The following is a 13060-nucleotide window of genomic DNA, read 5'->3' on the forward strand; positions in this document are numbered from 1 at the left end:
CCCACAGGGGAAGGGGAATGGCAGTTTAGAGAAGGACCAGAGAGCCTTCCATGACTGGGCAAAAGGAAGATTCTGTAGCGTAGGACTGCAGTTTGCCTGAGAAACAGAGGTTAAGCCAGGCATTTTAACCAAATTGTGCAGTCTGGATTATAAACATCAAACTTGCTATGGACACAGTGACAATGCCTAAACAGTTCATGTTCTGGATTCCACTCACATTTCAAAATAAATGAGTTTTAATTTTTATACTTTTTAAATAAACATATATTCTCTACATTGAGAGAATGTAAGGTCCCAATAGAGTGAGGTGACAAATGTAAGCTTAATGTACATAGACAAAAACACAAAAGAAGGGATGGTTATGTTCACAACATAATATGAAAACCTATAAACATCTCTTTAAATAAATATATATTGGGGGGCTTGCTAGAAAATCAGTGCACTGGCCCTGGTCGCACATAATGATAAATGGAATTCTTTAGAATGCTTGCTTTTTTGAAACCAAAAACTTTGTTTATTGTGGAGCAATACATTTGGAATATAAGGGTTTTGTAAGATAACAATTAACAGTCTATCCCCATAAACCACTAGTAGGGAACATGTGGCCCTCTGGAAATTGGACTACAATTTCCATTATCCCTGGCAATTGGCTGTGCTGGCTGGGGCTGATGAGAGTTGCAGTCACTTTTGGAAGGCCACAAGTTCTCCACCTCTACCATAAACCATAGCCATGCTCAGTGCAGAAAGAAAATATGACTTTCTGCACCTCTTCATTCCATGAGACATCACTACTGACAAATACAACAGGTCTAGTGTTGTTGAGCTTCCTCCTTGTTTGACTCATAGGTTAAAAAAGTGATATGCCCCACTTAGGCATAAGAGATCATGTGCGGGAGGTATATGTCGCACCAAATGTTTCAAAAGTGTGCAGAGACTTCTATAGTAGCAGCTGGCTTCCCTACCAAAATGCTAAGAAAAAGCTGGTCCCTCCATTTTCTTCTGGTAAGAATAGCAGTCCCTGCCTTTCCTTCTGGTAAGAATTGGGGTGGTAGGGGTGGGAAAGAGATCAAACAAAATTTTGTGCTGGGAAAGGGCATAGTCATCTGTGCCAGGAGCAAGCAATCTGGTACCCTCCAGATGTTTTGGATGACAACTCCCATAAGTCCTGCTTGGCATGGCTAATGATCAGGAATCATAGGATTTGTAGTTCAAAACATCTGGACAGCATCAGGTTGCCTACCCCTAACCCATGCTTACAGTCCACTTTAAATCTCTTAATCTTGACAATATGCTACTGTTGAAACTTTCTGCAATAGTAGGTAGAAGACTGCTTTAAATGAGCAGCACAATGCAATTGGAGTTATTGCACCTTACCTGCAATGATACGTCTAGCTACCATGCATTAATGCAAATGCTGTCATAAGCGAAGCAATTCACAGTTAAATGGCATCATATACATGATAAAATACCTTGAAAGAAAGGATCATGTGTAGGGACATACCTTCATAATATTTTGCCAGATATAAGGTAATAGGATTTTAGATGAGAAAATGTCTTCAATGAAATACAATTTTTGGTGTCAAAAAATGTAATATCCAGATGTCACCACTGGAATGATTAGAGAATGCTGATAGAAAAATATAAGAACGTGTGTGTGTTAGAGAAAGGAGGTGGGATTTGTGTCACTTTTGTTAATAGAGCTATAAAGTTCTGGATATGAAACCATGAGGATTTTGTTAAAGCGTTAAAATTTTAATTGCTTTTAAATCTTAATTGTGCATTAATTGCATACTTTTTAAATGTGTACATTAAAAGAAAATGGATTTATATTGTCATTTTTATATAAAACAAACAACAGGGAAATTGAGAACATCATTATTTATAGCAGATTTATAGACCTTATCATAATAGCTAAAGTCAGTTCACGATGGCTTGCACTTAAATTAAAACAGTTGGGCATAGATCTAGAAAGGGTTTATGCACTGTAGAACTGTCACCCTTCTTTATCTGTAGTTATACTGAGAATTGCTTTGGCACTTAATTTTGCTGCAGTTCCATTTTCTATAAGGAGGAAATGTAAAGTAGTTTTTATTGTCATAACAAAGTAATGAATTAAGCCATACAGTATGACACCCTAAATCCAGCTACGGCATGTCTAGAAAGTTAGCATTCTTTAAGTGCAGAAGATGAAGTCTATTGGTCTTGAAGGTAGAATGAAGAGACATAAAAGTGATAATTAGACGTTCATCGGATCACATCTGTATTAAATCAGATATATTTGAAATGACTCCCTTACTTAAGAACTTTGTTCAATGCTCTAGCCAAGATCAATTAGCATATGGATGCTTTCTGCCCATCATTAGTCCATAAACTTTAGTAAGGTTTAAAATGCCATCAAGTGCCTACTAGTTAACAGCTTGTTTTAATCTTGGAAGCCCTATGCAGGTATTCAGCTTTTGTCCGATGTGAGGGTTAAAAGTGTGGTGGGCACAAAAGGTATGCATGCAGGACCCATGAGCCTGGCTCCTCAGTAGATCTTTGTGCACTGAGCACAAAGATCTGCAGACTTGCATGTACAGGCTGATCTTCCCTGTAATTGGGAATCCTGATAAAGAAAGGAGAGGTTAGTAAGCGGATTCAGCTGAATGCCCTGCCCCTGCCCTCAATTCTAGACCAATAGATTTCCAACTTGCTATAATTTACTGTCCAGTAAAATCTGAGATTTGGCTTGTTCCAGGGGTTCCCTAAGGCTTTGGAGTTTGGTAAGTGTGTTATGGTGATTTATTCAGGAAAAACATGCCTATAAACATTGCATTAAAAAGGAACATAAACTGGCATTATATCTAGGTGGTAATCTAATGCAGTGTCAATGATGGGAAGGGCTTGGGGCTAGCATTAAATAAAAGCTGTAGTGATCATCACAACCTATGGAATCTTAGAGAGAGATTAAAGTTTTGTCTATCCAGCATGGCCATGATGTCACTGTTCAGTCTTTGTCGAATTTCTAGGGAAAAAAAATCCCTTTGAAGCAACTGGGTCATAGCCACATGAAGAAGATTATCTCCTCCTGAGGTTCCAGCACAAAGACAAATTTCAAAATAGGCTGATCGCTCAGATATTTCTTTGAAGGTGAAACTGCATTTCAAGATCTTGTTGAAAGAATCAGCCTTATTTTTTACTTGGGTGTCCTGACAGGAACCCCTTCATGGATCACTGCCTTGTTGTGGCGAAGGGGCTTGCGTAACTCAGTGAAGCCATAAGCTATGCCGTGCAGGGCCACCCAAGACGGACAGGTCATGGCAAAGAGTTCTGACAAAATGTGGTCCACTGGAGAAGGAAATGGCAACCCACTCCAGTATTCTTGCCAAGAAAACCCCATAGAACGTATCACAAGGCTAAAAGATATGACGCTGGAAGATGAGCCCCTCAGGTCGGAAGGTGTCCAATATGCTACTGGGGAAGAGCAGAGGATATTTCCAAGTAGTGCCAGAAAGAGTGAAGCGGCTGGGCCAAAGACGAAAGGACACACTCAGCTGTGGATGTGTCTGATGGTGAAAAGAAAATCCGATGCTGTAAAGAACAATATTGTTTAGGAACCTGGAATGTCAGATCAATGAATCAAGGTAAGCTGGAGGTGGTCAAACATGAGATGGCAAGACTGAACATCGACATCTTGGGAATCAGCGAACTCAAATGAACAGGCATGGGTGAATTTAATTCAGGTGACCATCATATCTACTACTGTGGGCAAGAATCCCTTAGAAGAAATGGAGTAGCACTCATAGTCAACAAAAGGGTGGGAAAAGCAGTACTGGGGTACAATCTCAAAAACGATAGAATGATCTCAGTACGAATCCAAGGCAAACCATTCAACATCACAGTAATTCAAGTCTATGCCCCAACCACTGATGCCGAAGAAGCTGAGGTTGATCGGTTCTATGAAGACCTACAACACCTTCTAGAACTAACACCAAAAAAAGATGTCCTCTTCATCATAGGGGATTGGAATGCTAAAGTAGGAAGTCAAGAAATCACCGGGATAACAGGCAAGCATGGCCTTGGTGTACAAAATGAAGCAGGACAAAAGCTAATAGAGTTTTGCCAAGAGAACACGCTGATCATAGCAAACACTCTTTTCCAACAGCACAAGAGACGACTCTACACACGGACATCACCAGATGGTCAATATCGAAATCAGATTGATGATGTCCTTTGCAGCCAAAGATGGAGAAGCTCTATACAGTCAGTCAAAACAAGACCTGGAGCTGACTGTGGCTCAGATCATGAGCTTCTTGTTGCAAAATTTCAGCTTAAATTGAAGAACGAAGGGAAAACCACTAAACCATTCAGGTATGACCTAAATCATATCCCTGATGAATATACAGTGGAGGTGAGGAATCGATTTCAGGGATTAGACCTGATAGACAGAGTGCCTGAGGAACTATAGACGGAGGTCCGTAACATTGTTCAGGAGGCAGCAACGAAATCCATCCCCAAGAAAAAGAAATGCAAGAAAGCCAAGTGGCTGTCTGATGAGGCTTTACAAGTAGCTGAGGAAAGAAGGGAAGCGAAAAGCAAAGGAGAAAGGGGAAGATATATCCAACTGAATGCAGATTTCCAGAGAATAGCCAGGAGAGACAAGAAGGCCTTCTTAAATGAACAATGCAAAGAAATCGAGGAAAACAACAGAATGGGAAAGACTAGAGATCTCTTCAAGAAAATCGGAGATCTCAAGAGAACGTTTTGTGCAAAGACGGGCATGATAAAGGACAAAGAAGGCAGGGACCTAACAGAATCATAGAATCATAGAATAGTAGGGTTGGAAGGTGCCTACAAGGCCATCGAGTCCAACCCCCTGCTCAATGCAGGAATCCAAGTCAGAGCATCCCCAACAGATGTCCAGCCTTGTCTTGAATGCCTCCAGTGTGGGAGAGCCCACCACCTCCCTAGGTAATTGGTTCCATTGCCAGAAGCAGATGAGATTACGAAGAGGTGGAAAGAATACATAGGAGAACTATACAGCAAAGATCTTAATGTCCCTGATAGCTATGATAGTGCGGTCACTGAACTTGAGCTGGACATCCTAGATAGAGAAGGCAAGTGGGCCTTAGGAAGCATTACTAACAACAAAGCTAGAGGAGAAGACAGTATTCCAGCTGAGCTATTTAAAATCCTAAAAGATGATGCTGTTAAAGTGCTGCACTCAATACGCCAACAAATTTGGAACACTCAACAGTGGCCACAAGACTGGAAAAGGTCAGTTTACATTCCAATTCCAAAGAAGGGCAACCCCCAAGAGTGTTCAAACTACCGCACAATTGCGCTCATTTCACATGCCAGCAAGGTGATGCTCAAAATCCTACAAGCTAGGCTTCAGCAGTATGTGAACCGAGAACTACCGGAAGTACAAGCTGGGTTTCGAAGAGGCAGAGGAACTAGAGACCAAATTGCCAACATTCGCTGCATCATGGAGAAAGCAAGAGAATTCCAGAAAAACGTCTATTTCTGCTTCATTGACTATGCTAGAGCCTTTGATTGTGTGGATCACAACAAACTGTGGCAAATTCTGAAAGAGATGGGAGTACCAGACCACCTTACCTGTCTCCTGAGAAACCTGTACTAGGGTCAAGAAGCAACAGTAAAAACCAGACATGGAACAACCGATTGGTTCAAAATTGGGAAAGGAGTACGACAAGGCTGTATACTGTCACCCTGCTTATTTAACTTATATGCATCATGAGAAACGCCGGGTTGGATGAATCACAGGTTGGAATTAAGATTGCCGGGAGAAATATCAACAACCTCCGATATGCAGACGATACCACCCTAATGGCAGAAAGCGAAGAGGATCTAAAGAGCCTCTTGCTGAGGGTGAAAGAGGAGAGTGCAAAAGCTGGTTTGAAACTCAACATTAAAAAAACGAAGATCATGGCATCTGGCCCCATCACTTCCTGGCATATAGGAGGGGAAGAATGGAAGCTGTGACAGATTTTATTTTCTTGGGCTGCAAGATCACCGCAGACGGTGACTGTAGCCATGAAATTAAAAGACGCTTGCTCCTTGGGAGGAAAGCTATGGCAAACCTAGACAGCATAGTAAGAAGCAGAGACATCACCTTGCCAACAAAGGTCTGTCTAATCAAAGCTATGGTTTTCCCAGTAGTAATGTATGGCTGTGAGAGCTGGACTATAAGGAAGGCTGAGCGCCGAAGAATTGATGCTTTCGAACTGTGGTGCTGGAGAAGACTCTTACGAGTCCCCTGGACTGCAAGGAGGTCAAATCCGTCAATCCTAAAGGAAATCAACCCTGACTGCTCATTGGAAAGACAGATACTGAAGGTGAAGCGCAAATATTTTGGCCACCTAATGCGAAGAGAAAACTCTCTGGAAAAGACCCTGATGCTGGGAAAGACTGAAGGCAAAAGGAGAAGGGGACAGCAGAGGATGAGATGGCTAGATAGCATCACCGATGCAATGAATATGAACTTGAGCATGCTCCGGGAGAGAGTGGAGGACAGGAAGGCCTGGCGTGCTATGGTCCATGGGGTCACGAAGAGTCGGACACGACTGAACAACAACCTGACAGGAAACGTAGATGGAGTTCAAAGAATGCAGAGAAGAGGTGTGGCTTTCTTAATATACAATCAAACAAAAGCAATAGAAAAACCTGGTTTAGGTTGAAACCTTAACCCTTTTCAATTTAGACATTAGATAGAAAAATAAAATAAAACACTGGCATATTTGTACAGATGCAACAAGAGCAAATTTGAATTTGCTGTTAATTTTTTTAACCAAAGAAACAAAGCAGTTATATATGAGAGAGACAGACAGACAGACAGACAGACAGAGGAGGACCTATAAAAGAGGTTGTAAGGGATTATTAGGGAGGTTGCTTGGAAGTTCTATATTTGGGAACTGACTACTCATTCTTTCATATTCGTGTGCTTTTTTCAGATATCCATATATTTAATTTGTGTGGGTTCTGAATAATGTTGTTGGCAGCTTAGTTTTCTATTTTTCCTGTTTTGTTTGGTTTAAAAACGTAACAGTGTGCGGACGGGAGAGTCTGTTCTTGTCTCAAAGGGCCCTGCTTCACTGAGAACATTAGAAGAGTCCTGCTGGATTAGACCAAAGCTTGATCAAGTACATCATCTTATTTTCCCACAGTGGTCAGCCAAATATTTGCAGAAAGCCCCCACGTAGAGCACGAAGACAACAACCCACCCTTGCTGCCCCGCCCCCAGTATTCAGAGATTCCATTTACACATCATGGCTAAGGGTTTATATCTGTTCTCTATGAATTTGTCTAATCCTTTTTAAAGCTATCCAAAGTAGTGGCTGTCACCATATTTTGTGACAGTACATTCCATAAGTTAAGTACGCATTCTGTGAAGTGCCTCCTTTTCTCTTTCTTTGGTGAACTCGAGTTCTAATATTATGGAAGAGGGAGAACATCTTCTCGTTCTCCGTTCCCTCTCTGTACCCACAAGTCTACAACCAAAACAGAATAAAATAAAAATTCTGTTCAGATGGCATTAATTGCAGCTGCTTATCTTACAGGATACAAAATGCTTAGCCATTCCATTTAATCAATTCACCTAAAATAGCTGTTTCTACCAGCATATCACATGAAACGGAACAAATGAAATGCTCCTCAGGGCCTTGGTCATGCAGGCTTCTTTAGCATTCTTTTTCTGGGTACCTTCACTTCCTCTGAACAAACAACTTCACCTCAGGATTGTGGATTTCTCACCCTCAAGCTTCTCCTTCAGATCCTCAGCAGACAGTCACTCCTTCAAGGAAGGAGAGAGGGTGGAAAGCTTAGAAGTGAGTGAGTCACACCAGTGTGGCACAGTGGCTTGAGACTGGTCCAATACTTTGCCACCACTTCTGTTTTCCTCTAACTCTTGACTGGGACAATTCTAGAGGGTATGATCTATTTATCTGCCTGGATTGCAGGGAAGCCCCTAGTTGTGTTCATCTGCATGAACCCACAATCTGTGTCCTGCTTCCTCTCTTGTAGGCACAAGCCCAAATACTCTGGTGGTGTTGCTAAGTGGTAAGGCAACATGAGAGGAGAAAACCCTCTCCCTTGGATTGGATCAGAAAGCTCCACTCCAAACCTTAAAACAGAATGTTCATTAAAGGGAATATCAAGAGAGGCATGAAGGGAAGCAAGTATACTGAAAATAAAATAAAACCATAAAAGGAATCTAACTAAGCTATGCTGATCTCCTGGAAGAAAATTACTCAAACATAAAGGACACCGAAAAGTATGGTGTGCCCCTCCTCCTTGCCCAGAAAGGATGCCTAGATTTCAGAGTGACAGCATGTTCAGGTGATGGTAGACCCTAGTGACAAAGAATCATGTGCCATACCTTGGCTTTGGCTATAGGCATATTTGTTAATTTCACAAAAAGGGGATGTGTTGCCAAGTTCTAGCATACTGGGTATCTTACAAAGGACTCCTGGTTGTGGTTCTGGGAACCCAGGAAAAACACAGAACAGGGCAACATGAAACAAATGAAGGTTTCTGCCTCAGCTAGTTGAGGGGAAGTTAAAACGACAGCTTTGCCAGGTTGCAGGGCATCATGATGGTGGGCTGATTCAGTCCAATTGAGGTAGCAACATCATTTTTTTCTCATGAAAGATTTATTTTATTTTGCAAATGAAAACTCCAGAGACATGTGCTAAAATTTAAAATGTTGATCTCCAAATTAATTTGAAATTGTATTACTTGCAGTTTGATTGGGCACTTTTAAAAGATTACTTTAATTTTACTGCTTTATCATCTGTAAAATAAGAAAAAAGCCACAGCAAGTGGCTATAACTATAAGTTGTGTTCTTATAACAATATATTATATATTGTTATAACAATATATTATATTGTTCTTATATATAACCATCTGCTTATGCCAGTGGTTGCACTCAGTGGGGAAGTCCTTTTGGGTGACCAGTTTGAGTTTTGTGTTGGTAGCTCATAGATCTCAGCTGCTATAGCCTCCACCGTTGCCTGGTGCAGACATAATTAATCATGGTTAGTGTTCATGGCAGTTTGTTGCCTTAGCACAAATTAAGATCCAAAGTTAGTAGTGCATTCAGTGCCCCACTCAGCAGAATGAGCAGATCACATTTTGAAACAAGTGAAGTAAAATGTACATTACCATCCAAACAGCCTCCTTCCTGCATAAGGACCATTAAGCCCAGAGTCTGAATTTACCTGACTGCACCACTATTCAAAGATATAGTAGAACCCTGTTTTAACCTGTTGAGTTAAGTAACCATTGTCCCAGTAATGTATATAGGGAGACACCAGTGTATCTTGCAATCAGATAGGATGGTGAGTGAAGGAAACTGCATTGGTTTGCTTCTGGGCTGGGCAACCTGTGGCCATGCTGATGTTTTTAGCCTACATCTCCCATCATCCATCACTATTGGTTATGCTGGCTAGGACTGATGGGTGTTGTAGGCCAAAACATCTGGAGGGCCACATGTTGCTCACCCCTGGTTAGTGGATATATAAAAATGAACCATAGTTAATATAAAACATAAGTCAAACACAATGATGTGCTTGTGTAATGGGGCTTCTCCTTCTCGCCTCCACCTTGCAGCCCCCATCCTCTCTCCAATCTATTCTGGAGGATCCCCTAACATTCTGGATCAGAATTTGTGGGTGCATGGGGGCTACGGAAGAGAGAGGGTACCTCCCCTTCCCATTCCACTGATGGAAGCTGCTCCGTTGGTGGGAGGAGTTAATTGGATACCATCATAGTTTGCCCTTGAAGCCACGGTTTCACACCATGGTTAATCTTGGTTAGTCTTTAACAGTAGTTTAGATATTCAAACATAAGGTTAATTCATGATTAAGCATTATGTGTAAACTATTTAGCCACAGTAAATTTCTAGAGTTCCAATTTCTGACCAACTGGCTTATATATGTTTTTATGAAAATATATTATTTCTAGGAACACAAAAATTAGCCAGTACTGTCTTAGCACTGAGCTTTTTCCACGGACGTTTTTTAAAAGACTCTCATTGGAGAAAATGCATAATGTTGCAGGGGAGGTCTTTAATGGAACTCACAGAACACACACAATGTCTGTCAGTTTAGACTATCTGATATCCCAATCCTGAGAACTTTTTAAAAATTCAAGTTGCAATAACTTCCAAATAAGGCTGCTTACAATTATAGCCCTTGTTTTCGTAAGCATTAAAAATGTATTTTAGGGATTACACTTCTGTTTCTTTTTAACATTGTGTTTTTGAAGAAAATTTAGTTGTTGGTGTTTGTCTTTATTATTATTAGAAGTCTATTTTATATATGAATTTATATGCTAGTGTTAGGAAAAAAAGTAAATAGACTAACTTAACTAATTTATTTTAGGAATTGGCAATTCAGCAGAGCAAATGTCCACAAAAGAATAACATATACTTTGTTGCATACTTGGATCATTGAATTACAAATAGAAATGCACAAAATAAAACATTTCTGAAACAAGAAGGTGCTCTAAATTTAGTTGCTGGCAGAATATGGTCAATTTATTTTACTAAAACTGTTCTTACCCTGCATGGTGACCTTTCCGCTTTCTGAATGGTTTCCCACATCAGATTCCCATGTCTTGGGCACATGATATGGAAAATCTTGACACAAATATCAAGTACAGAATACATATTATTATTCAAGATGAATCAGAATGAGTTTTCTGTGTTTATATATTACAACTGTTCAACTACTTTTCTTGAACAGGCAATTGTAATGACCTTGCTGCTAAATTAGTATTATTTAGGATGCAATCCTCTGCATGTTTAGACAGAAAAAAAGTCCTACAACTCCCAGCATTCCCCAGCTGGCCATGCTGGCTGGGGAATGCTGGGAGTTGTAGGACTTTTTTTCTGTCTAAACATGCAGAGGATTGCACCCTTAGTCATTTACAAGCTTGTTTCATCCTGCTTGTTTCCTGTAGATAAGATGGGGAGGAAGATTAGATAAAAAGATGCTGAATGTAAGTGGTGGTAAGGAGTCACTACAGCAAAGAACTGAAGTAACTCCATGCTTCCCATCTCTTTTTATGCATCATTGTAAGCTCATCTTTAAGAAGCTGGATGTGCTGCTGATCTCTCTTGTCTTCTATTTCCACTTCCCCTGAGAGCAGAACTTTCACATCTGTGTGTGCATATTTAGTTGTTCTCATTTTGTGAAGACAGCCCAGAATTGAAGATGTTAAATACCAACTTTTCAGGTTTATGGCTATTATCCTCACACTTTTATCCTAAATATTTGCACCTCTTCTTACAGTGTCAGTGTCCGAGTTCGGATGATCACGGGGGTAAAAGAAGCCATTGTGGCTTCTCCCCTTGCCCCAGTGCGTGCCATGTGCACGCCCATAATTTGCATAATCACCCATACTGCAGCGTGTGTTGTACAAACAGAGCGTGTGGTGCGGTGTGGGTAACTTCATACCCGCCCTATAACCCATGACTTGCATTAAGGGTAGCACTAGAGGTGGTACATTATATCCTAAACACGTTTTCTTGCAAACCTTACAAGATGGTACAGCAAGACATAGCAGTCTTTTGAGCGCTTATCTTTGGGGTGAGTGAAATTCACAGTAACATCCTTCAGGAAAGATCACTCTCTCAAAGAACCAAGAGATTAAAAAAAGAATTCAAATTACACGCACATACGTGCATATACTTGCATATACAGAAGGGTGTGTATGCACAGGGGTGTTGTTAAGGTGGCCTCACCTGGACACAGGCCATCTTTTTTGAGCTGTGCCCTGGATCTTTTGAACTGACCTAATTGCCATTTTTTACATTTTCCAATTGACTTGCATTGGAAAACAGAAATGGCTGTAACGTTTTTAGTTTGTATGATAAATACATGACATTTGGAGAACCGGTAGCCCCCGTGGAGCTGATTGAACCCGCTAGGCAGTTAGGACCAGTGGCTTTTGTGCCAGTCACAGGTAAAATTTGCTTTTTTCAAGAAAATGTGTCAAAGCAAGGAGCTATAATTTTTTTTGTTCCTCCACATAAGTGCATGGAATTTGGGGACCTGGCAGCCCCTATAGAGCTGACTAAATCTGCCAAATTTCAGGCAGTTATGTCCAGTGGCTTTTTTGCTAATCACAGGTAAAATTTGCTTTTTCCAAGAAAATGTGTCAAAGCAAAGAGCTTTATTATTTTTGTGCTTCCACATAAGTTCATGGAATTTGGGGACCTGGCACCTCTATGGAACTGACTGAACCTGCAAAATTTCAGACAGTTAAGTCCAGTGGTTTTTGTGCTAGCCATGTGTACGGTTTCCCTTTCTCAAAGACTAAAACAAACAGTAAAAACTGTCAAGCCACACAGGGGATTAGAGATCCTAATCAGAAGGTGTTTAAGGTGATCATTAGGAGGTCACTATCCCTAATCTCTGGTGTAGGTTTCTTTTGAGTTGCAAAAAACCTCTCTACCAATACTTTTCTGCTCTTACATGCCCACTGTTGGGGGCTTGCTTGCAATCCAATTTTGAAGAGGGAGAAGGAAGGGAAGAAATAGCTCCATGTGAAATACTGGTATTTTACACCACATCTGATTTTACTGCCCCAAACTGGAACCTTTGGGTTCTGCAGAAGTTTAGTAGGTTTGGTACAGCAAAGGATCCAGTCAGCCTCCACAAGCTTCTTTCTCCCCCTCCACTTTAATTTCTCTTAAATAGCTGTAGGACTCAAATTATTCCAAAGGGAGGGTTGGGAGTTTTAAATAGGTTCTACAGTTTTAAAAAATCTAGAAAAAGCCGCCAGCCACCTCACCACATAAAGTTCATTTAAGTATGTGCAATTCTTACAAACCCTCCACAGCCTCCTAAGTACTTCTTCTGAAGTACTACCGCTCTGAAAGGAGCCACTTGGCTTAGAAAATTCTCTGTACGCCCCCCCTTGCATTTCCAATCCTTTTCTTTCTCCTTTTCTTCTCCCCTCCCCTCCCCTGTTCTCTCTCTCTCTCTCTAATTTATTCCACCTGTTAGAAAAAGGAGACTCCATAACCATTGGCGTCTCAAGTTACGTAAGAGC

General features: G+C 40.9%; 1 protein-coding gene across 11 annotated transcripts in view; it reads left to right on the forward strand.

Moving 5' to 3' along the window:
- UTRN (utrophin) overlaps window positions 1-13060 on the forward strand; it is a 507208-nt gene that overhangs the window by 81921 nt on the left and 412227 nt on the right. The gene's annotated exons all lie outside the window — the stretch shown is intronic.

Source organism: Heloderma suspectum, chromosome 1 (assembly GCF_057233095.1).
Source record: "Heloderma suspectum isolate Gila_16-S chromosome 1, 16-S_ref, whole genome shotgun sequence".
Classification (NCBI taxonomy): domain Eukaryota; kingdom Metazoa; phylum Chordata; class Lepidosauria; order Squamata; family Helodermatidae; genus Heloderma; species Heloderma suspectum.